We start from the raw sequence: 23,717 nt of genomic DNA, 5'->3' as shown, positions 1-23,717 counted from the left end.
ACTGGAGGTGGGTTCCTGAGCATTCCTGAGGCCGATCTGCCCTCTCAGCAATTCTGAGACCAGTATCCCTCGTGGGGACTGTGCAACCAGAACCCATGTGCACTGTGTGCTTTTGCAGCAGCTTATGCTTGTTGGCAATCCCTGAGGCTGTGCTTTAGGCTATGTGTAGTCATGACCCCGAACAGTATTTTCACTGAAGATTTCCGGCTTACACTCCATGGGTGTTCTGTGGGCTGGTATTTCATTCAGCTCAAGGTCCCCTTGTGATCCCTGGTCTGTTGGCCTGTGGGTCCCTGTGAAGGTAATTTTGATTTCTATTGGGCTTTCCTGGTTGCTTCAGACATGCCCTGACTCTCCATAGCTTGGAGTATCTCCTGGACCTTGCTGGTCCTCACCGTGACTGGTTTCCTCTGCCTGCGTGGGTTGCATTTGCCAAGGCTTGTTGGTGTTCAATCCGTACACTGAACCCTCAGCACTCAACATCCTTTGTGGGACAGATCACCTATGGACTTTGGTTGTCGTCCATGTCTCCTGTTCCCCGTGGCAGCAGAGTCAAGCATCCCGTCATCACAACTGGAGCACCCCACATCGGTGGCATTCGTCTACTGAGCCCCTGGTTACCCTGAAGTGACCCAAACTAGGTTCCCTTTACTTTCAGGTTATTCTCACCTTGGATCCAGGCTTGGATTACACAAGACACTTTTCATCTTCCCTGTAGCAGCACTTCCTTGAGTCACGCCATTGAAAATGACAAAGGTTTCCGACATCACTTGACACCTATGCACCCGGCTCCCCTGGGATAGGTAACACAGATACTTCGCTCACAAGGGTGCTGGCCTTAGAGCCTTCTAAGTTCCAAAGGGTTTGCTTGAAGTCCTCTTGGAAGTGTCCTTAAACTGTAATTTTCAAACCGCGACTTTCCCATAGAGTTGTTCGGAGCTCGCGTCTGTGTTCTCACGCTGCACCTGTCCTCCTTTGGTCCCCAGTGTCACTACTTTGGGTTGTTCCTTGGGGTCCCAGCGATTCTAAGTGCTCTATGCACTGTGTTTAGTCAAGTCATTGTTGTTATACCACTTTTTTAGTATATGGTTCGTCTCCCTCTGGAGCCCGCTGTGTATGGTACTAATGATTAATAAGTGTGTGCCTTGTGCTCTAATCTCATATTGAGGTTAGAAGAGAGTGTTTAGTAATAAATACATATATTGTATATATCTGTTGTGTGGTTCTCTTTTCATTTGATTATTCAGGAGGTTCTAAGCTGGTAAAAAAAAAGCTGCTTTACCTTACTTTGAGACTTAGCCTTCAGGCTGCTCTCCACAGCTACCACTAGGATAGCTTTCTTTAAAGGTTGTCTTTGACCTAATCATCAATAAGGGTCGTTTGGACTGGTGCAAGGTGCCCACTTTAATTAGTGGACAGCATATACCAGGCCAACTTCTCACAGCAAGTACATTAGTGCACCTCCGGTCTTTTACAGGCAGCGAGAACGTGACTTCAGGAGACCAAAAGTTCCCTCCACCACACAACGTGTCCCTCAATGGTCATCATTGTAGCTGATTTGACCCAGGGTCCTCGGATTCCGCAGTAGGCTCAGCAACCAAGGCCGGTTGGGATATGCAGAGTCACCTAGTTGTGAGATACACATACCAATTTTGTGATATAACTGTGGCAGAGGACAGCATGTCACACATACAGAACACTACTTGAATCTGCGTACTCACCCACAATCTGTGCATGCTCCGGAATCAGATTTGCCATCAGCTGTGGCACAATGCTGTTACGCAGGATGTACGAGTCATGGGCAGACCTGGGAAATTTGGCACAGACATATGAGATAATCATATCCGCCTGGCACACCACTTGCACATTGATGGAATGGAAATGTTTCCTAATCCAGTAGATGTGCTCATGCGCCTGTGGTGGAACCAGGCCAATATGTGTGCCATCAATGGCACCAACAACATTAGGGATGTGCCCAAGGGCATAAATATCACCCTTCACAGCAGCCAATTCATACCTCCTGGGGAAATCGATGTATCTGTCCTTGTAGGTCATCATAGCAGACAGGACATCACGTAGCACCATGTTGAACATAGGTTGCGACATCCCACCTGCAATGGATACCGTGTACTGGAATGATCCCATAGCAAAAAAATGCAGGGCCGCCATCACCTTAGATGTTGGTGTGAAAGCAGTCGCATGCATTCGGCGAGACCGCAGGTGGGGCTCCAACAGAGCACATAGGTCTTGAAGGGTGGGTCGATCCAGACAGAATTTCCGTATGATGTCCTTATCTTCCATGTCCGCCAGCACTGTTAAGGGACGAAGCACATTTGGTCACCTCCTAGGTGAGATGAAATGTTACAGATGTCATTGCAATCCACCATGAGATGTGCCCAACATCTTTTGACTTCCAAAATGCCAACAATGACTGGCATCACAGTTCAGCTTACAGCACAACTTACATGTAGGGACACCTTCAGCTACACTAGTTGTACACTTGTCCACTTTTCACACAGTGAGTACCACCAAAACAAAATCTGACTATGTGAATGCCCAAAGGTATATGTCCACATCTTGCATATCCAGCCCTGACAGTAGTTCGTACAGCATATGTGTGATAGAGCAACACTACTGTCTCCTACCTAGCTGCTGTACCTGCTACACCTTCTTGCGTAAGTCGAACAGGGCACACATCAACAACACAATGAGCACAGTCTGTGCATTGAGATCAATTATGTACATGAGCAAAGCAAACTACACAGTGAAAAATGCACAGTGTGTAGTCAGAAATTCATCTCTGTGTGTTGCTTAGCCATATCACACATTGGCATGTGTACATAATGGAGAGTCCATCAACACTGATCTGTGTACATACCCAGCAATTTCACAAGTGACATGTGAGAGGGAGTACATACCAATGTTTTCAATCATGTGCACCAACATGGCATATGTAGTCAGCAGTGGGTTAAATGTTACTTTGGCATTGTGTGCACTAGCTTGTGCCATGAATCGGGTGTCTACTGTGCACTGTTGAGAACTGGCCATTGCCATTGACACAGCATGATGTGTCCATAGATGCTGTCAACAAGCTCCGCCACTCAAATCACGGTCATTGGCACCAATGGATAGCAGCCATATCGTGGTAGAGACCGCCTGGCCCCTGCGGTGTGTCAACGCCAATGCCCATTCCCTTACAGCTCATGGAAACTGAATTTGTGGTAGTGATTCACACATTGGGAAATGGCAGTTGGCATGCTCCTCCACCCAAATCACGGTCATTGGCACCAATGTATAGCAGCCATATCGCCATAGTGACAGCCTGGCCCCTGCAGTGTGTCACCACCAATGCCCATGCCCTTACAGCCCATGGTAATCACAATCATGGTAGTGATTCACACATAGGGAAATGGCGGTTGGCATGCTCCACCTCCCAAATCACGGTCATTGGCAACAATGGATAGCAGCCTTATTGCGGTAGTGACCGCCTGAACAATGCAATGTGTCACCACCAATGCCCATGCCCTTACAGTCCATTGGAACTGAATCATGGTAGTGATTCACACATTGGGAAATGGTGGTCCACCACCCAAATCCCGGTCATTGGCACAAACGGATAGCAGCCATTTCGCGGTAGCGCCGCCTGGCCCCTGCGATGTGTCACCATCAATGCCCATGCCCTTACAGCCCATGGGAACCGCAATCACGGTAGTGATTCACACATTGGGAAATGGCGGTTGGCATGCTCCGCCACCCAAATCATGGTCATTGGCACCAATGGATAGCAGCCATATCACGGTAGCGACCGCATGACCCCTGCGATGTGTGACCGCCAATGCCCAAGCCCTTACAGCCAATGGGAACCGCAATTACGGTAGCCTAATGCAACTTTGAAAATTGAGTTAGGCGTGCTCTGCCATCATGGGGCCGGTCATTGGATGCAACTGAAAGATGCACAATCGCGGTAGCGACTGCCTGGCCCCTGTGGTGTGTCACCTCCAATGCCCAAGCCGTTAGAGTCAATGGGGACCACATTCGCAGTAGTCTAATGCAATTTTGAAAATATCAGTAGGCATGCTCCGCCACCACGGGCCCGTCATTGGATTCAATTGAATGATGCATGATCGCCGTAGCGACCGCATGGCCCCTGAGGTGTGTCACAGCCAATGCCAAGGCCCTTACAGCCAACGGGAACCACAATCACTGTAGCCTAATGCAATTTTGAAAATTGCGGTAGGCGTGCTCGGTCACTGCGGGGCCGGTCATTGGATGCAATTGAAAGATGCAGGATCACGGTAGCGACCACCTGGCCCCTGCGGTGTGTCACCGCCAATGCCCAAGCCCTTACAGCCAATGTGAACCGCAATCACGGGAGTCTAATGGAATTTTTAAAATCGCAATAGGCGTGCTCCGCCACCACGGGCCCGTCATTGGATGCAATTGACAGATGTACGATTGCCGTAGCGATGACCTGGCCTCTGCGGTGTGTCACCGCCAATGCCCAAGCCCTTACTGCCAATGGGAAACGTAAGCACAGTAGCCTTATGCAATTTGGAAAATTGCAGTAGCCGTGCTCCGCCACAGCGGGCCAGTCATTGGATGTATTTGAAAAAAGCAGACCTGGAACACCAATTGCAGGAGCTTTGAACCACTGAAACTACCCCAGGGGCCTATATATGTGTGGGAGAGAGCCTCACATTTTCACTGCTTCCAGACACTGTTGCCTGACACTCTTCACCACTAACTGCTGCTGCTGCTGCTACTGTCTCCTAGACCCAGACACTGTTGCCTGACACTCCTCACCACCAACTGCTGTTGCTCCTGTCTCCTTGACCCAGACACTGCTGCCTGACACTCCTCACCACCAACTCCTGCTGCTCTTGTCTCCAAGACCCAGACACTGCTGCCAGACACTCCTCACCACCGACTGCTGCTGCTTCTGTCTCATGGACCCAGTGATGGCGAGGACTGAGAACATCAGGGCTCGTCCCTTCACCACAGAGGAGCTGGAGGTCCTGGTGGATGAGGTGTTCACACAGTATGGGAGGCTATATGGTTCTCCTGATGTCATGATAAGTGTTTCATAGTGGAAGTGAGAGTGCAGGGAGTGCACACATGAAGTTGATCTGCTGCAGTATGTGCCTGAGAGCGTGGCTTTGTGTGATACACTGCCTAGCATGCTGACTTCAGGGGAAAGGGGTTTGTAGCCTATTCTACACATTTCCCTGGCTGCATATCGGGATGGGAGGGACATGAGTTTGGTTGGCTGGAGTCAGGACAGAAATTGCCTGTACTAATAGATGTATGGGTCCATGAGGTTCCTCACAGGCTCATCTGTGACATTACCAAGAGTTTACATCCAGAGGGTACTGATGGAAGTGTGTCTGCCTTAATATTGCCACCATGGATATCTCAGCATTAAGCACAAGAGTGAAATGCCAGAGAGTGATACTCTTGGTGGAAATTTACCTAAGACACAGCAGATTGTTGTACTTTTGAAACGTCCCCCTTCCATGTTCATCATTATGTGTACTGACTCGCATGTGTAGGCAATGTTTGCCCTCTCATATTGTTCCTGCATGTGACATTTCTGATGCCCCATGTTAAACCTCAGTGTGAATCCACCTGGCCTGCACAGTCACTGCCAAATTTGACAAGGACATCTCACTGAATAAAAAGAGAGAGACATATGAGTTGTCTGCTACACTATCCATCAAAGAGCTATCTCGGGCCTGTGGATTGCACAAGACAGACCTTGTTTGAAGGGTGTAAGATTGTAAGATCATGTCCCTAAGTAGGACCTCCATGACACAGTGAGCCATTCACAGGGCAAGGACATTGAGGGGTGTGCAGTGTTGGACACAGCGAGTCTGTCCCGACAAATCATTTCCAATGTAATATATGTCTTGCTCACCCACAAACTGGATAGCAGATGTGGGCCTACTTCACATTGCTTTCTGTGCTGGCATTCTGCATGTGTATGGGATGGGCAGGTGCTGTGTCCATCCTCATACCTGCATGCATTTTGGTATTATTATCCCATTCTTATGTACTTTGTATCATGCTGTATTGTCTTTCCTAAACATATCTGTGAAGTAGTACTGTGTTTGTGCATGCTCCTGTACTGAGACAAAGTGGTACATAACCCAGTATCACTGGCATTTCCTCCTCGTGTCTCCCATGCCTGCAGTTTAAAGTCCACCAGCAGAAGGCCGTATGGAGGGCCATTGCACGCAAGGTGCGGGCTCTGGGTGTCTCTAACCGATGGCACACACACTGTCACAAGAGGTGGGTTGACATCCGCCAGCTGAGCAAAACGTGGCAGAGATGACGCTGGGGCTGCTCCCTCGTAATGGGTGGTTGGCACACCGGAGCATGACACCACTAATGGTCCGAATCTTGGCAATGACACAGTCAGAGCTGGATGCACGTTTGAAGGACCATCATCAGCAAGCTGGGGGTGAGTATTCTGGGAAGGGTGACTTTGGTTGCGAGTTACTGCATGTATTCTAAGCCTAAGCCAGTGCTGAGGTGTGTGATGTTGCTACTGTGATGCAATGGCTTGTAAGTGGCCTCTGTGTTGGGTGCAGCTGTCATGCGTTTTCGCTACATGTACTTTTTCATGTCATTGATGTAATGGCCCTTGACATTGCATTCTTAGTTGTGGCCTTATGGCATCGGCTGCATTGGGGGAGTCAGGGACATCCTGTGGCAGTGAATGGCAGTGTGCCTCATCTGAGAGTGCTTTAATTGATCTGTGCAGTGCCTGACCGTAAAAAATTGTGAGAACTACACATCTGACACCAATGTGCAACCGTAGTTGTGCCCCAAAGTACAACATGGTGGATGGCATGAGCTCATGGCCATTGCAAACTGTTATTTAGGAGTCTGTATCTGAATTGTCCCCTTATGGTGACTCCATATGTGACTGGAGCAACATGTTGGGAGGTACAACGTTTTAGCCACAGATTCCTAGGTATGCTCACAGGGATCTGTATGTCTGGTTATACGGAGGCACAGGCAAGCTGTTTGGCTGTGTGAATATCACATGGGTCAATTATGCCCAGTTTGCATGATACCATGCAATTTTTGACTATGGAAATAAGGTTGCACAATGTGACTGCACAGGGTGGTGTACAACATGGAGGTATCATCATCTTGTTCTGTGCTTTGCTTGCATATGATGTTGTTGTGAATGGCACGAAACTGAACCTACGTCTCTGTCTCTTGCAACAACTGCCAAGTGCACAGAAGGACAGGGGACGGACACCAGTGGAGAGGCATCAGGCAAAACTGCTATACATGAGCACACTGACACTGATGTGACCAGCGCCTCGGAGGGGGACAGGAGTTTGCTTGAGGAATTACAGCCAGAGACACTAACCTCAACGTCATATTGATGCCAGCGGTGACTCCTCTATGTTGGCGGGCACAGGGAGTGGGAAATCTGCCTCCTCTTCACCACACATCATAACATATAGGAAAAAGACAGAGGTTCAATTATTTACCATGAAACACTCCGACTAAAAGTGGTTTTCGAAAGAATGGGCGAGCAGGCTCCTAGAAGCAGAGAGCAGGAAAGCAGGCACTTGATAAACAGGGTGCAGAATGTCAAATGTACAACCCAAGGACTGCATCATGGATATCGATACCAAGTGGTAAACAAAACTTACTTAAAATCACTATGAAAGTATTTGTCCCTTCTGATTGGTCAAAAAGACCAAACAATTGTGGAATCAATTAAATTACTGGACCCTGAGTTTCCGTACTATCACTCGAGGGCACATCTGAAATTAAACGGACAGGGGGGAAATAAAGCCTTTATTATGAAACACCAATATTGCTAAAAGCCACACCAAATAGTCAAACATGTGAGAACTCAGTATAAATACCTCTGATTTAGAGCGCCACGCCTACGAGACACACAAGCAGGGCCGGACTGGCCATAGGGTGCACCGGGCATTTTTACCGGTGGGCCATTAGGGTCGGGCCGATTTTGGGCCCCCGGGGGCCGATTCTGTTACAGGGCTGTTTTTGCAGCATAGCTGCAAAATCGGCACCTATAACAAAATCGGTCAAAACCGGCCCTGGCAAAAAGCTCGACCGCTCCTAGGTGGGCCGGCCGAGCTCTTTTCCAGGGTCAGTTTTGGTTCCAAGTCCAGTCCTCTCCACAGGGTATTTGAATCTTAGGGATGACAGGTAAATAAACCAACTTTGAAACTATAATGTTCACTGTCTAAGAAAAATGCTTGTGTGAAGCCACGATGTAAATTAATAAATACCTCTGTGTGCAAGCGTCACGCTTACTGTGCCAGCAAGGAGCTTCAATCTGAGAAAAAGACACAAAGACCAACTTTAACGCTTAGAAAACTAAGTCTCCCTAAAGATTTAAATACAAGCTGTGGAATGTTTTCCACACTTGAAATGCTTACCTCCAGTGTGAAAGCTGCCTTCGTCTTGCTGGAAAGGAAACGGAGCACTGACGCATCTGTTTCTTAAGGAGCAGGGGCTCGGCTGTCGCATGTACGCGCGAGCCGCGTCATGGCAGACATTCAATGCTTGTCAATTCTGACAAGTCGTTGACGTGCTGTCATGGAAAAAAGACTAAATACCGGGGTGCTGCATGGAACAAACCCACCAGAATTTCAAGGCTTGATAATCGGATGTATTAATTCCTTTGCATTGTGACTTCACACGAGCATTTTTCTTAGACAGTCACCATTATACTTTCAAAGTCGGTTTCTTTACTTGTTTTCCCAGATTTAAATACCCTGTGGGCCTCGGTAGCGTATCACCCTAAATATGAGGTATTTATACCGAGTTCTCACGTGTTTGACTATTTGGTGTGTCTTTTAGCAATATTGGTGTTTCAGATCGGAAGGGACAAATAATTTCCTAGTGATTTTAGGTAAATTTTCTTTACCGCTTGGTAACCATATCTATGATGTAGACCTTGCGTTGTACATTTGATATTCTGCAACCTGTTTTCCAGTTGCCTGCTTTCCCGCTCTCTGCTTCTAGGAGCCTGCACGCCCATTCTTTTGAATACCATTCTTTTTTTTTTTTTTTTTTGAAAACCTTTATTGACATTTAAACCAAATACAAGTATGGGCCTACAACCCCAGGGGCCGGCCGCTAAGCAGTTAGATTAAGAGAGAGCAATTTTAATCACATGCAGCACCCCGGGGAGCAGAATCTCCATGCTAGCGTACTCTTGGCCACTGAACAGCACAATTAGAAAAACAGGATATAAAAGGTTTTCATTTTATAATATAAGATGGAAGGATCAGGTGCCGAACAATTTCCCAGCAGCGAAAATGGCAGGCTGAATAATAAACGTATCGACAATAAACAGTAATCGATCAAATCAATGGCGCTGAAACAAGAGGTCAGGATGTGAAGGAATATTACGGTCAATTCGCGCCTGCAGTTACCTGCCCTAAGACCCAAAAAACACCACGAGAATTGAGGTACAGGTGAAAAAGCAGGGATTGATACCAAATGAAACCAACTGCACTGCCTCAGAAAAGAAAAAGACAAAGAAAGATAAGAGAAGAGAAAAAAGGCCATAGAAACAAAAATAAAAACGAAAGATCCCCTCCCCCAACCCCCCACCCTGCACCCCTGCAGATGACTACGCCCCCCCCCAGCAGTGTGCCTGTCGCCCGAGGACCAAACCCGAAATATAGAAGAAGAAGAGAAAAAAGAGAAAGAAAGGAAACCCCACCTAACGGGGAAGCGGTGGAGGGCGATAGTCTATGCGCTCCCGGTCTCTCCCCCCCGCCCTATCAAAGGGGCCCCCCTAAGCCAACACAAGTAAAGTTGTCCACCATACAAAAATACCCCGGGGGGAACCACAAACCTACCGCCCCGGAATCCGTTTGTTGATGAAGCAGTCCCGTTACCAATAGATCCATTGTAAACGATTCAACCCACAATCTCAGCCTTGGCCCCATCTAACAAAGTTGGTGTGTCCCTCGGATAAGAAAAGCCACATCCCCGGAAAGTCAAAGTTCACACAGAAGCAGCCAGAGCTTGAGTCAGCAATTAGGAGAGGAATAGCAGGTCCCAACGCACACAGCTTGCACCAACGATGTCCCTCCCTGTCCCCGAAGCCAAGCATCGTTCCATCCGCCATATTGGGAGACCGATTGGGGAGGGGGTGCGACTCGTTCCGACACAGATCAAAGTGTGGGCCAACAGTGTCCAGGATAGGGGAAGCAGTGAGATGCTCCGATAACTGTAGGACCGATGTTTACGAGAACTTAAGAGAGTCACCAATCTCAGCACACACGATGAATTCCGTTTCTTCGGGGGCAGGCGCAGCTTCCAGCACCGGGTCCAAACACACCAGTAGGGCTTCCAACAGGGGGCAAGTCGGCTGCCGGGTCTCAAAGAGCAAGTCAGGGCTCGTTCCCGGTCCTATGATTCCATCTGTCGCCGACAGCCAATGATTGACCTGGGCCCTCACCATCGCGTGAAGCGCCGCAACTTCTGCCATTACCATCCGCAAGGAAGGGCCACATTGAGTCCTTTCCGCCGGGTTCCATTCGGCCGCAGGCATAACGATCCCCACGGAGAGGTTCCCTCTCCGGGGCAGGATATGCCGGAGCAGAAACAGGCCGTGAGGGACGGGCCAGCAACATGCAACAACGCGCGGCGGGACCCCTACCCCGGGGCACCAGCGGTGCTAGTGCAGGGCCTCCGGGCCGGGGCCCCCCGCGACGCAGTACCGCGCACCACCCGTCGCCTCACCTCAGGTACAGCACCAGGCAGCAGAAGGTTGCAAAGTAGTTCAGAGAAATTTTGGAAAGTTCCAGGGACCGGACCCAACCACCCTCGGCAGTCCGTTGTTGTTCACTTTGGACCCGGGTAGACCAGAAATCGAGACCCCGGCTTCCAGTCTGGGTTAGGCCTCAAAACATTTTCGATGTTACTTCACACCAGAACATCAGAAAAATTCTGCGATCACACCATCGGGATGCAGACTAGTTCACCCACACGGATCCGGGGCAGGAGATCAGGATATTCGACAGGATAAGCGAGTGGAGGACGGGGGTCAGCAGAGCCGGGAGACTATGCGGCCATCTTGGTTGGTGTCGTAGCTCCTCCTCACCTTGAATACCATTCTTAGTCGGAGTGTTTCACAGTAATGAATTGAACCTCTGTCCTTTTCCTATATGTTTACATTTTCTGAGTATTCATGGTTTAAGACCTTTTTTATTAATTCCCCAGGTGCCCCCCTCTCCCTACTTCACAGTTCTGATGAATACCCCTCCGTAAAGGATTAAATAACCTACAGCATTTTGGGGATCGGAACATCGACAATCCAACAACTTGCCAGTTTGATCAACAGTGATGATTCAATGTGATTTGTAATTCTCAATCATGGCTATAGATTTGTGTATACCTTTTCACTAATCAGGCTTAAGGACAAGCCATCCCTTAATACAAATAATTGTGTGATGTTAATAATGTCACTACCCTTCCTATACACTGCTTCAACCCTCTCTTAAAGCACACTATTTCCTTTTTTCCCCTTTCTCCTTCCCCTTGGGCATTGATTTTTGGAACACTTTTAAATTTAATTTATAGATGCACTAAACATATGTATTGTTCAATGTGATTAAATAACATTGGACTAATGTATTGGTTTAAGTTTTGTTCATTATGTCTCTCATGATATTTGTCGGTTAAATATGCTTCTACTGGGACCATTGTTCTATTGTACTATTTCATGCCCAGGTCCCAGTGACTTTTTGTGTTTATCTCTTTTTGTAATTACTTTGAACTGTGGACTGGCAAGTGGCCTTGCTGTTCATCACTGTTGATGCCCACTCCCTGTGCAGACTCTCATTCACACATGTACCTACTTGGAACTGTGGACTGGCCACTGGCCTTGCTGTTCATCACTGTTGACGCCCATTCCCTGTGCAGCTTATCATACATACATGTGCCTACTTGGAACTGTGGACTGGCCACTGGCCTTGCTGTTCATCACTGTTGATGCCCATTCCCTGGGCAGGTTCTCATGTACCTACTTTGCGCTTTATACTGGCCAATGGGCTTGCTGTTCATCACTATTGATGCCCGTTCCCTGTGCAGGTTCTCATGTGCCTACTTTGCACTGGACAATGGCCTTGCTGTTCATCAGTGTTGATGCCCATTCCCTGTGCAGGTACCCATGTACCTGCTTTGTATTTTGTACTGGCCAATAGCTTGCTGTTCATCACTGTTGATGCCCTTTCTCTGTGTAGGTTCTCATGTACCTACTTTGCACTTTGTACTGGCCAGTGGTTTTGGTGTTCATCACTGTTGATGCCCATTCCATGTGCAGCTTCTCATGCACACGTGTGCCTACTTTGAACTGTGGACTGGCCACTGGCCTTGCTCCTGTCTACTTCTGATGCCTATCTGTGTAATATGTAATAAAGACAGTGGGCCCGATTCACAGAATGAACTTAAGACTCAATACTAAACTTACTACTATTTTGGTATTCACAGAATGCACTTACTACTTTTGGCATTCACGCAATGCACTTGCTACTTTTGGCATTCACAGAAGTTAGGATTTTGTCTTACGTTTGTCTTAAGACAGACTTAAGACAGACTTAAGACAAACTTAAGACAGACTTAAGACAGACTTAAGACAAAATCCTAACTTCTGTGAATACCAAAAGTAGTAAGTTCATTCTGTGAATACCAAAAGTAGTAAGTTCAGGATTGAGTCTTAAGTTCATTATGTGAATCGGGCCCAGTTACTCCCGTTGTCTGCTTTGTCAGTGTCCTTGCTAAATACATGGTTTGCTGTATTTGTATGGTTTAATGGGATACATGCTATGTATGCCTGCTTTAACATTGCCAATGGCTTTTTTCACTTTTTCAGAGTTTGTCAGAGGTGACAGACACTTCAGTTCTTCTTGACTACGAGGCTTTAGGGGGGAATAATGGTTGTTTGTGATGACGTACTGTCATCCTAATCATTCTATTGTCAGGTTTGCTAAATTGTACACATGTCATGTTTGGATGCACTGCCAGCTCAGAGGGGGGTTCTATCCACAGGATTGCAGGCAGGCTGGCCAGCGTCCATCATATCTGTGTGATCTTTCTTGATGTGTGAACAGCAGTGTTGGTGTTTGGTCATCTTGTGATGGCCTGTCTTCCTAGTCACATGGGTATATTTGAATTATGTGCACTTGAGTAGTCATGAAATGTGCAGCGTGAAGGAGTGACTTTGTCAGTGGGGTTGATGTGAGTGTGCCCCTGCAATGGCAACTGCACACATGTGTCACCCAGGAGCTGAGTGCCTGTTAGGTTGATTTGTCATCGCTGTGCTTGTGATTGTGTGCACATGTGATAGTTGTAGGTTGTGCACTGTGCAGTGTGTTGGTGTTTACTTGCACTCCTGGGGGACACCTACTTTGTTGTTGCTGCCAGTTGTGAGTATGGAGAGTGTGTGACAGCCACGTCTGTGTTGTGCTTTGTTGATCAGCCATGTGTCTTGTTACTGTTTGTCCTCACTGTGCAGACCTGCTCAGCCACACTGACATTGTGGGTAAATTTTCCCATGCATTGCTTTCACTTGAGCCATCTTTGGCTCCAGAATGGTATGTGGGATGTGGAGTTATTAATATCAAAAGAGAGGAGTCTTGGGCTATTACTGCTCAAACCGGAGCAGAAGGTCCACACACGACGTGCCCAAATTACACGAAATGCCAAAGTTGTCGTGTTGTTCCTAATGACAAAGAAAGGAGTTGGTGCAGTCTGTAATGCAAGCGGATTAGAACAGGGTAACCTGGTGGTCACCCTGGGAATCCATTTTGTTGGATTTAATGCCCTCACACACCCTTTCAGGTGTCATGCTTCATCATTTGGGCCTGCTCCTCGTTGGGTCGGCGGTGCAATGCCCAACGGGCAACACCTCATAGAGGGGCTCTTTGGTGGAGATCTTTTTCCAACTGCCGTATAGATGAAGTGCGGGTATGGGGCCAGGATTCAGGGTAGACGTTGCTATGTGAAGTAAAATAAAGCTAGTGGTACCAGAGTCAATTTTATTCAGGAGGGCCACTGCTTTAGTGAAAAACGGTATCCTAGAGGAGAGTGGTGGAAAGTGATGTTTCCCACTCTCTTCTGGAGTGTGTTAGAGTCCGATGTGGAGTTATGCCATCCCCTAACTTTGCTTCTGATGCATACTGATTGTGAGTGACTCCTCCCTTTGTTTTTGTATAGTACACTCCTGACCTGTCCACTACTGACGTACACACCACTTTACTCTCTTGTCACCTAACCCCTTGGATTGGCAGTGAGTGTGCCTCCCCACCACTTCATTTGTGGTGCTAATCTGTGCACAGGACCAATGTGCCATGCATGACAGTTTCCTAATTAGTAATGTGTGATTTTCTTGTACTGTTTTTCATTCATGATTGCTCATGTGCACTGCAACTCTTTGTGCTGCACAGTCCTCTGGTCAAGTTGTTTGCACCTGGGTGTCCCTGAGTTGAGCATCTGTGGGTGTTGGGTTAGCTGTATGTGTGTTTGCTGAGGTACTGCTACCCTTCAAGAGTGTGATATTGTCTGTGCGCTGTGCTGTTCTGAGTTGTGCTTTGGGAGGAAATGTTGTGGCACTGAGATGTGTGTGCTACTGATTTGGTTGTTGTGCACACACTGCTTGTTGTGCATGCAGTGCTGTGAGTGTAGTTTGCCTCGTACTTGCCTGGTGTGCATCTCCTGATGTCCAACTGAGTTTTCAATGTGATGGATTGGCATGTGCATCTGTTGTGTTTTTGTGGTGGATGTATGCAGTGTTTTGCCTGTGTTGGCTATTTCAGCTGACAGATGCTCTGTGTGTGATGTTCTATTCACACGACATTGTGTGTGAGTTGTTTGTGCATTGTGATACAATCAGATGTGTGTTGCAGGTGTAGTGTGCATTACTTGTGTGTCTGTCACATGCAGCAAGGTGGATTCTTGTTCCTGAGCTTGTTTTGAGTGCAAATTAGTGGTCTGTCCTCCTATTTTTGACCTGTCACTTGTCAGGATTGTGCATGTGCATGCATGTGGCACACTATGACACTATGTTGACTTGATGGGTCGTGTGGTATGGCTGTCTGTGTTAGCTTATTATCCCATTGATCCCAGATTGTGTCCATGATTGTTTTGAGATGATGCACTTTTTGTTTGTGTTGGGGTATGGTGTCTGTGCATTGGACTTGAGTGACAATGTTGTGTGCTCCTGTTCTTTCTGGGTTCCCATTGCCTTTCCACTGTTTGGCTTGCCAAATGTGGGCTTGTTGTACTTCTGTGTATGTTGTTTTTGAGGTTTGTGTTTGGCTACTGTTTTGTGCCAGCATTGATTCAGGCATCCCTGAGTGTGTGTGTGATGTTTGTAGATCCACCCCAGGGAGTGTGATTGTTTGTCAGTCTACTCACAGAACATTATTTGCACAATTCTGTGTGTTTCACACTGGTGTTGTGTGTTGCAGGTGTGAGGTGGGTGTAGAAGGGGTATGTTTGAAAGATCCAACTTGTGTTTGACAGTCAGGGAGTATGACAATGAGCCATGTGTGTTATGCTTATGACATACACATGTCAAGTAAGTTGAGACAGATGTGTGGATGATCACTGTTTGACTTCAGACACTTCCTATATTCCTTGTGCCTATGCATGGCTTGCCTTGCTATCTCCCTGAGTTGTTGCACAGAGCTCACTGTGGTTTAATTGCACTCACTGTGCCAGCCATGTCTGATTTGATGGACCAAGGGTGTTGTGACATGTTCCTTCTATTGCATCTGATGTAAACATGCTTTGTGGCTTGCTCCATGGCTTTCCAGCACTGTCCATCTCAATTTTGGCTAGCTCATTTCTTGTCCTCCATTGCTGCTGACATCTGGTATGTGTATGTGGCTGTGTGTCAGTGTGGTGTGTGTCTGGGTGACTTGACAAGCAGTGTGTGCAGCTAAGTGGTTGTTTATATTCAGTGTGAGTGCTCATTTTGTGATTAGAATCAGTTTGCTTGACATGAGTGGAGGGTAGGTGTGTGGAGGAGGGTTGCCCTGCCCCTAAGCTTCTGTGCAGGGTGTTCCTCTTCATTCCCATCTTCTGCAACAGGTTCCCTGGTTGTTTAGTGTGTGTGGTACGGGGTCTGGGTACACCTGGCTGGGTAATTGTGCAAGGGGCACAGGAGGGGCACACAGCATGTCCGCTAATGAGTGTGGGGCCTAGTGTGTGAAGGGTAGAGGTGTGGCCCTCTGATCTCTGTGGACTGCTCTTGCCTGGTGCTGGCCATGCTACTACATTGATTTCAGGTTTCTTCATTGCTGCAGTGACTTGACCAGGAGATTGCAATGATTTTGCAGTTGATGGGTGACCCGGATGCGGAGAGGTGATTTTGTGACAGGTAGAACAATTGTGGGTACACTTGTGGATGTGTTCCTGTCCCCACCAAAGATTCTGGTGTCGACAGGAACCATATATCAGCCCAGGAGTTGTGTGTTGTGGTTGTGTGCGGAGTTGCATGATTGTGTACCTGCGGTGTTGTCTGCAATGGTAGATTACTTGCTGGTAGTAGATCAGGTACAGCATCGGAAAGGTGTTTAAAGCTGGATCTATTGCGGTTGGGACCGGGTGGAGGGGACCAGGAGACTGGTTTGGTGCTCTGCTCTTGTACTTCCGCCAACTTCGGTTGGGTGGTTTCTCAGTTGTGAGTCTCTATTGGCTCACAAAGCCATGGTGACGGGTGCATTTTTATGACAGTTCATGTCGCACCGGGCAGTCGGGAAATGGGCCATGTTTGCCCATTGTAATATGGCGGGTGTGGGGACCACTGCTGGTGTGTGGTAAATGGTTACAAAAAAGGGTAAACCCGGAATCACTGGGACCTGGGTACTAACTGGTATGCAAGAAAAGGGTCCCAGTGTATAGAAATAATTACATGAACAGGGAAAAAAAGAAAACTAAATCATAAAACATTTGCAGCAATTTTCAAAAAAGCGAGAACGCAATAGATTAACACGCAATGTTATTTGATCACATTGGTGGAAGTCCAAGTGTACAAATCTCATTTTTGCAGGGAGACAATATTGTAGTGTAGTTCCTATATTCCCAATAGGCTTGGTGCATTGGAATAACATAAACGACAGTGTAGACGTAGGACTGAGGTCGACTAGGTCTCTATTGAATATGTTAGACTTAATTATGAAATGCCAGTTAGCTCAGAGGTCACTAGAAACTTTCTCGAGTAAACAAGAAGGTGCTAACTTTCTTGAATAGACAAGAAGGGATTAGTTTCTGACAACCGCATAAACATGACAACTTTGCTCCCCCAGAATAAGGAGTATGTCTCCAGAGTCGCGGAAACAATAGATAGCTATTTCACTCAGTTAATCGTGCATGCTTAGTTTCACCAGGAGCTCAGAGAAATAGAGAGACTGGCGCTTTCAATAAAAGTGGTTATTTATTGAGCAGTCTTCTTTCTCATGCAAGAGAAGTGAATTGCCACAATTGCAATACTTGTCATTTAGTAAAGTGTGTACAGTAAAATGAGTATTATGAAATAATACTGTAAAAGCATCTATATGGTTTCAAGTCATAAGATACTTAAAATGGATAAAATACATACAATGAAAAAATAATGACTAAACGTACTCAACTGGTGTTTCTAAGATACGCCTACCCTGGTGTACCTAACCTAAGCCTAGCACAGGGAAGGAGTAGATGAGTTATCGTTTTTGCCAAGAATCTGAATCAAGAATTCTCTTAGGGTCTAATCAGCTCCGTACCTTGGTTATAGAATGAAGGAGGTCTTGTATCTCTTTCTCAGGACTCGATCTCCCAGCAACCCGCAAGGGTGACAGGGAAACACTGGAGCTGGATTTCTCGGCAGGAGAAAAGACTTCGTCTCTCTCAGTGCATCAGTGGGAGGGTCGGCTTCCTTCGGCACTCGCATCAGCAAGGCGTCGGGCAAGTAGATAGCCGATCTGCTCCAAACCACTGTGTGTTGCTTAAGGCAGATGCTGGTATATTTATACCTGGAAGGTGTCGAGCTTGACGTAAGGTTGGACATAAGACGTCACTAAGAACTCGCAGTTCTTTCAGTACTCCAGGAGTTCTAGGAAAAATCAATACAGAAGCAGGGGGAATTCCCGGGCTGCTGGAGGCTTGGTTTGTTTAAGAACGCGTTGTGCTTTCTTGGAGTCTATGGAAGTAGCCTTGCCGTATTTGGACTGCATTGGCTATGTCTTAATATGGGTATGATTCTTATGCCTATATAAGGGTATGATTTGATATAACCACATAAGGGCATGAAATTGGGAATATTTACTAGAGTCCTAGAATCATCTACAACACCCACTCCACGTATATTGTCCATCATTACTATATACTAAGCAATGTTTAAGCATATCTAAGCATGTGTTTTCCATCCTACCCCAAAATACATAAAATGCATTTGAAATGGTATATACACGAAAATGAGTATTATACTGTATGTTTTTTGTAAGCAGTGGTGTCATTCAGATAATGCATATATATATATATATATATATTTTTTTTTTATCCTCATTCGCCGACTCATTCCTACTAACTAGTCCACCACTGGGCTTTTTATCTCATAAGCTGGTTAGAGAAAAGAGGCATAAACCTCACCTATTTTTGAGTCTGGCCTCCAAACAATCGGTTCTTCTAGGCCATCTGACTTAACCGGTGTGTCCACCTTCTCCTCTGTATTTGACCAGAGATAACACATAATAACTACCAGCGAGATAGGCGGAGGCTTAATCATCAGACAGCATCTTTATTCATATTATATCTCCTCCTCCCCTGGTGTACTGTACCCAAAACATAAAAGAAAGGGTACCCAAAACCCTTGTTTCTCTTAGTGTGATCTGAAATGTCAAGCTTAGCCGTGTACCTCATGGCCAATATCCAGTCCATTATTTTAGGACTAATTGGTGAGACCCACAACTTGCATAGCTCTCTACGAGCTAATAAAATAGCGTAGAAAATAAGTTTCCCATTGTCATTCATGCATTTTTTCTCTAAATCAAATCTTCCCGTTATTACTAATTCGGGGCTTACCTCAATTCGCAGATTCAGGACTTGGGACAGACAATTACTTACATCCAGCCAGAATTGCCTTATATTCGGGCAAAAGACAAACATGTGTAAGTCGTCCACATTGGGGGTCTTGCATTTCGGACACTCCACTACGCCACCAACTTTGAATTTTGACAATCTGCGAGGGGACCAATATGCCCTATGGATCGTAAACAAAAGATTTTGCCTTAAATTTGCAGGTTTAACAATACTGTAAAGCATAGCCATTCTTACTTGCCATTGGTTCTCTGTCGCGATCTTCGGTAAGCATTCTTTCCACAGAAGCAGGAAAGGCCCATCTTCCAATTCCAATATCATCCAATACCACATGGCCACCTCTTTCTTGAAGACCCCCTCTGTTCCAAGCTTTAACTCAAAGTCATTTTGTCTCCCAATTATGTTTCCTGAATCGTTTTCCCAACTCTGAATCTGACATTGACCCCAAGTCACCAATTTGCCCTCCTGAAACAAATCCTTCCATCTCTGCAATGAACCCACTCTTTTTAGCGGAAGAGCCAAAGCATCCTTTGTCCAAGACGGAGATCCAGGAAAACCCCATAGTGGGGCCATATAGCTAAAATACGGTAATTTTAATAGTCTTCTTATTTTATACCAAACCTCCGCCAAATCCCGAAGGACCTTAAGCCTAACCTTCTTGAAAAATTTAGGGTCTGCAAACTTATACAAAAATCCAAAATCATTATAGTCACAGCTTTTCAGCATCACACCAAATATTTCTCCAATCGTTGATATAGTCAGAGTACCCAGCAGCACCCTACAGTTTTTTAAACAAAAAGCCCATGCATACATTTGCAAATCCGGAGCCGCCAAACCACCTTTGTTAACTCTCCTCCTTAGCTTTTTCCATGAGAGGCGTTGATGGAGCTGGGATTCGCATGTAAAGCGCCCTGCTCGTATGCAAAACCCTTGTCTAAACTGCATAATAATATTAACCTCGTTTTTCGTCATTTATAAAGTGTTTTCCCAACACGCGGGTGTCCCCAGGATGCTTGCTTGTTTGTCTTTTCTCGTACTAAACGAAGCTTGCACTAAAAATGGCTGCTTCGCCGAAATTCAGTCTGCGCATGCGTCGGTCATACCCATGTGATGTGACGCACTCGCATTCTGGAGGGATTCTGTGCTCATGCGCACTGTTGCAAACATGGCCGCTTGTCTCTCACCTCGCTCTCCGCTTGCTACTGCTGCTTTAGCCTATCTATCTTTTCGCACTAAACCATAATGCTATAGTCATTATAAAGTAAGGGTTGGTTAGAATATTATCATGGTATACAGTGTGATCATTTTATATGTGATTTTAATTTGTTCTCGCTTACTTTTCATGTACCGCGTCTTTGTGGGCTGGGGCATACATGAGCGACGCCATGCTGAGGCTCCTCTGAACCCTGTCAGGTGACCAGGGAAAGTTCTAACTGCGCAGAAGCTAAATCTAGCCAGCTGGCTCCTGAAGCACAATGCGCCTGGGAACATCGCTGGGAATACGGAGTCTTACCTTGGAAAAAGCAATACTGTTGCTACCTATTGTGAACTGTCCTATACTGCTGTATTCCATGCATGGGAACGTGAACCCGGGGGGCGGGTGTGCAAAATTGAATATTAAGTATGAGAAAACTGAATTCTAGGAGGTGGTAATGACCGCACCACCTCTCCTGACCAATCACAATGTGGGAAACTGTCACTTGCAACATTAGTGGGTGGTCTGAGGGACCCCAAAACAGTATAACTGCCCTAGTTTAGCTTAGGAAAATTGTCCGACTTGTCCGAGTAGCAGACCTGTCACTGACCCTACGAACTCTATAGGTGCTCAATCTGAAAGTGCTGCGGAGCACTCTGTCCATACTTTCCACAAACTCCTAAGGGGTGGAAATAATCCTAAGTGCTGGCGAAGCACTTTGCTGGGAAATTCGAAAACCCAAATCGGGGTTACTGGCGGATTACTTGCAGAGAGGGGTAACGCTGGCTTTGCTTCTGAAGCTGTGGGTGTTGGTCGTACCTTGGTGAGCCCAATCCTGATCCCAAATCCTGAGGGGTATCCTGTCCTTACTGTCCGTGAGCTGTACCTGCTCGCATTCTGGCATTCCTTCCTGAGGGTCCTTGTCCCCGTCCTTCCAACTGACCCGTGGCCAGGGTTAGTCTTCATTCTGAACTAGGTAATTATCAGTCCGTGGGTTTGCGTCTCTCTCCCTCTTTCTCGTCTTCTCTCTCTACTTTCTAAATAAAGCTCTCTTGCCGAGATATTGCTCTATCACATTGAGAACAAGTTATATGCTATTGTTTATTAGAATTGTTCCACTTCTCTCCCTACCTTTAGAGAATCGCCAATTGTTATATTGTATTAGTATGTTCCAATTTTTCCCTTCCCTTTAGCCGATTGCAGTGATCTTAGCAGGAATAGCCTAGTACGCATAGGTTAAGTACATGTTCTAGGTCCCATCCATGTCCTATTGTTTCTAGTATAAAGTTGCAGTGACTAGTTTGTTCTAAAATCCTACCTCTAGTTTTCCCATATACTCAAATGGTCTTAGCACTTATCTATAGCTACTTTATGGTTTTGATTTTGATGTTAGATGCATTATTCTGCCTATCACTTATTGCTTTGTCATCTTCTCTCTAAAGAACTTATATAAAGTTTTAAACATCCTCAGGTGTCTGTGGTCATTTTACGAAATTGTGGAAAAGTATTTACTGATTATAAAGAGTATCTGATGTTAGGCCTGTCTACTATTTTCCCTTATAGCTCCAGGTCCGTCGTAAGAATTGTGCCTGTGGTAAGTCAGGTACATGGTATGCAGAGGTGAAACCAAACCTTAATTGCTCATAGCAGCGTGCAGGAGGAGAAATCCTCACCCGGATCACCCAAATCAATTAGTGTGGTAGTAAAGGTTTTGCACGCCAAGGGCCCAGTGCGTGTAAAGAATTGGTAACTCAGGTGACCCGGGAGAACTGCGCGCTCTATCAGTAATTTTCTGGCAGCCAGAGGATGGTTTGGACTAGTTAGATTAGGTAGACAGGATAGGTCATAAACAAACCGTGAAAATTAAATGTGCTACTGATTTTCTACTGTATTTTGTCAAAATTTTTGAAATGTTTTAAAAAGACTTATATGTAAATGTATATGATTTTTGCATTGCTGCTATAAATGTTATATTAACCAGTGTTTGTGAATGTTCAGTGTAGTCCGAATCCCCGGGGAAGTATTTTAGCTAACGGTGAGTAGAATCCGGTTAGCTGTTGAAGTCACTAAGTTTGAGGCATTAGTGCAGGGTTAAGAATAACTGGAAGCACTAATTAGGACCTTTTGTTTTTAGAGTGAATGATAGCTACGAGTCCTTTATAAAACTTTCATTGCGATATCACCTAGTAAGGGTCGCATACGGAAGGAGTAGTAGGGTCTCTGAGGCTTGTCTGGTAAGTAAAATAGTTCGCTGGTGAAATCCTGGCTCAGTACATATCCCCGACTAGGGTGGATGAGTCAGAAGAATAACGGGTTCTATGTTACTAGTGTGAAGGGACAGGCAAAGAAGTCTATCCAGAGTGAATGAAAAGTAGACAGAAGTGGTTTACTAGTAGCGAAAGAAAAGTCTTTTCTCTCTTTAGAACACTCAGACATAGTGGCAAACGTTGTGTGTTATTGACTAAAACTTGCACTCGCACTTTAGAGAGAGTAAAAAGTTTCCGTTACCTTGTAAAGGAGGGAGTCAGTCGGAGAGCTGCTCTGACGTCACTCCGTGCCGCGCTGGTATTGGTCAAAACAGCGGGTGGGTAGTGGAGCTGAATTTGTAAAGGAGGGGTGAGTGCCGAAGCGTGAGACTCTGTCTTGCGAAAAGGCCGCGCACCCATTGGTTAACAGTATTTGTATTTCCTGACCTGATTGGGTGGTGCGAAAAATAAGTCGCGCTAGCATTGGAAGCACAAAGGTAAACAAAATTAATCCAGCCGAGTTAGAAGCGAGTCTGGAGAGTTGTATGTGGTATCCAGATTTCATACCGAATCCAAAGTACCTAGGATTTCATACGGATCAGCTTAGACGAGGTAGACCGCACATGATGTATGGAGTAAAGAGAAAACTGTCATTCTCCGATAAAGTAAAGAATTTTTTTAAAACTGACAAGCCCATTAGAACGAGGGAAGGCGTACTCATTCCCCCGCCAAATACCCCTGCTTCTTTCATGTTGTTTGATAAAGGGTATCACACTTGTGTCTGGTTAGAAAATTGGGCAAAGTATACTGTAGATGACGGAGTCCTAGCATTCCCTGTGGAAGGTACATTTAATGGTCGGATCCTGTTTAACTTAAGGACCCGCATGAATGAATTACACCCTAGACCTAGGTTGACCCAGTACGAAGCTCTGGAGGAATGGGAGATTGAGGCTGCAGAGCGAGACAAACCCCGGATGGATAAGGGAGTGAGTAAATGGTATCCGAGGCTTCAAACGCCGACCAAAGAGCAGAAAATGAAACAGTGGAGGCAATCTATGTTGACTGAAGGATTGTTTCCTATGATGGGGGTATCAGAAGAAAAGAGAGGAAAATGTAAAGAAAAAACCCATCACCTAGCACCTATGGGGGACGTAGAAGATGAGCACCTGGAAGATTTGTTAATGAAA

This window comes from Lissotriton vulgaris, chromosome 1_1 (genome assembly GCF_964263255.1).
Source record: "Lissotriton vulgaris chromosome 1_1, aLisVul1.2, whole genome shotgun sequence".
Lineage (NCBI taxonomy): Eukaryota > Metazoa > Chordata > Amphibia > Caudata > Salamandridae > Lissotriton > Lissotriton vulgaris.
Note: the sequence above shows the minus strand (reverse complement) of the source record.